Genomic DNA, 2,500 nt, shown 5'->3' on the forward strand with positions numbered 1-2,500 from the left:
GTGTGTGTGTGTGTGTATGTGTGTGTGTCTGTGTCTGTGTGTGTGTGTCTGTGTGTGTGTGTGTGTGTGTGTGTCTGTGTGTGTGTGTGTGTGTGTGTGTGTGTATGTGTGTCTGTGTGTGTGTGTGTGTATGTGTGTCTGTGTGTGTGTGTCTGTGTGTGTGTGTGTGTGTGTGTGTGTGTGTGTGTCTGTGTGTGTGTGTGTGTGTATGTGTGTCTGTGTGTGTGTGTGTGTATGTGTGTCTGTGTGTGTGTGTGAGAGAGAGAGAGAGTGAGAAAGAAGTAGGAAGTAAAGGAGAGGGAGGAGGAAAAGATTTGTCTACAATAACGAAAAGTTTGTTTTAATGAAGCGGTCATTTTAACCTCTAAAAAAGGTTTATTGAATTATATTGTACTGTACTCATAGTTAATAACTGCAAACAGGAATAAACACACTCAGGGAACTGCAGTGTGTGTGTGTGTGTGTGTGTGTGTGTGTGTGTGTGTCAGTGTGTATAGTGAGTATAGTGTGTGTGGGGAGCATATATGTGTGTGTGTATTAAAATGAGTCTCTGTGTGTGTGTGCGTGTGTGCATGCGTGTGCGTGTGTGTGCATGCATGCGTGCGTGTATTAAAGTCAGTCTGTGTGTGTGTGTGTATTAAAGTCAGTCTGTGTGTGTGTGTGTGTGTGTGTGTGTGTGTGTATTAAAGTCAGTCTGTGTGTGTGTATTAAAGTCAGTCTGTGTGTGTGTGTGTGTGTATTAAAGTCAGTCTGTGTGTGTGTGTGTGTATTAAAGTCAGTCTGTGTGTGTGTGTGTATTAAAGTCAGTCTGTGTGTGTGTGTGTGTGTGTATTAAAGTCAGTCTGTGTGTGTGTATTAAAGTCAGTCTGTGTGTGTGTGTGTGTGTGTGTATTAAAGTCAGTCTGTGTGTGTGTGTGTGTATTAAAGTCAGTCTGTGTGTGTGTGTGTGTGTGTGTGTGTGTATGTGTGTATTAAAGTCAGTCTGTGTGTGTGTGTATTAAAGTCAGTCTGTGTGCATGTGTGTGTGTGTGTGTGTGTATTAAAGTGAGTCTCTGTGTGTGCGTGTGCGTGTGCGTGTGTGTGTGTGTGTATTAAAGTGAGTCTCTGTGTGTGCATGTGCGTGTGTGTGTGTGCGTGTGTGTGTGTATTAAAGTGAGTCTCTGTGTGTGTGTGCGTGTGTGTGTGTGTGTGTATGTGTGTATTAAAGTGAGTCCTGAGACGTGTTGAGTAACTTGTTGGCTCGTGTGTCGACTTGTTGTACGTCTGTGTGTAGAAACTCTGCTGCTGTTTATAACTCAGAGCTCCAACACACTGCTGCAGAAACAGGACTGATTTTAAATGTCGACATTTTTATTCTTCGAGTTTTTTTGTTTGATGCTGAAACTCTACAGTAAATATTCTAACAAATTACTTTTGCTGTAAAACTTCTATTAATGTTTATTTGCAAAATAAAAAAGTTGTGTGTTATAAATATGCATGAAGTGTGTTTGTAGTAAACAGACGCTCATTTAATGTCTATTTTACTTGGATTTAAAGTTATTTCTACAGAATATTTATATACATACAGAATAAAATATAGACTCTATTTCATCATCAGTGACGTGAACAGTTTAAATCATTAATAAATAGTTTAAAGAATTAATATAACTGAATAATTCCATTTAAACTGCTTTTATTCACATCAGTGATATGATTATTTTATCAGAATCGTATAAGAAATGGTTTACAAAATAAGTCATGATATTATTATTATTATTATTATTATTATTATTATTATTACCTGTTTACTACTATTACCATTTGACATATAGTATAGATTTAATCATTAGCTTTCTGCTGTAATATTCCTGGTGAATTACAGACCCCTCATGCAGACCCCTCACGCAGACCCCTCACGCAGACCCTCACACACACCCCTCACACAGACCCTCACACAGACCCTCACACACACCCCTCATGCAGACCCCTCACACAGACCCTCACACACACCCCTCACGCAGACCCCTCACACAGACCCTCACACACACCCCTCATGCAGACCCCTCACGCAGACCCTCACGCAGACCCTCACACAGACCCTCACACACACCCCTCATGCAAACCCCTCACACAGACCCTCACACACACCCCTCATGCAGACCCCTCACACAGACCCTCACACACACCCCTCATGCAGACCCCTCACACAGACCCTCACGCAGACCCTCACACAGACCCTCACACAGACCCTCACGCAGACCCTCACACAGACCCTCACGCAGACCCTCACGCAGACCCCCACGCTGAAGCTGTGAAACCAAACTGATTTCTTCTGCTTTAAACTTTACTGAAGTTTCATATGGAGATAAATCCGGAGCCCGCAGAGTGACGTGGAGGGAAAATGTGCACAACACCAAGAGAGGAAAGACCACAAATCTCCAAACTGAAAAGTGTTGCACAAAAACGCACACACACACTCACACCCACGCACACACACACTCACACCCACGCACACACACAC

At 42.6% G+C, this 2,500-nt stretch overlaps 1 protein-coding gene across 3 annotated transcripts in view; it reads right to left on the bottom strand.

Annotated features, from left to right (window-relative positions):
• ghra (growth hormone receptor a) overlaps positions 1-2,500 on the bottom strand; it is a 20,065-nt gene that overhangs the window by 17,188 nt on the left and 377 nt on the right. The gene's annotated exons all lie outside the window — the stretch shown is intronic.

This window comes from Tachysurus fulvidraco, chromosome 14 (genome assembly GCF_022655615.1).
Source record: "Tachysurus fulvidraco isolate hzauxx_2018 chromosome 14, HZAU_PFXX_2.0, whole genome shotgun sequence".
Classification (NCBI taxonomy): domain Eukaryota; kingdom Metazoa; phylum Chordata; class Actinopteri; order Siluriformes; family Bagridae; genus Tachysurus; species Tachysurus fulvidraco.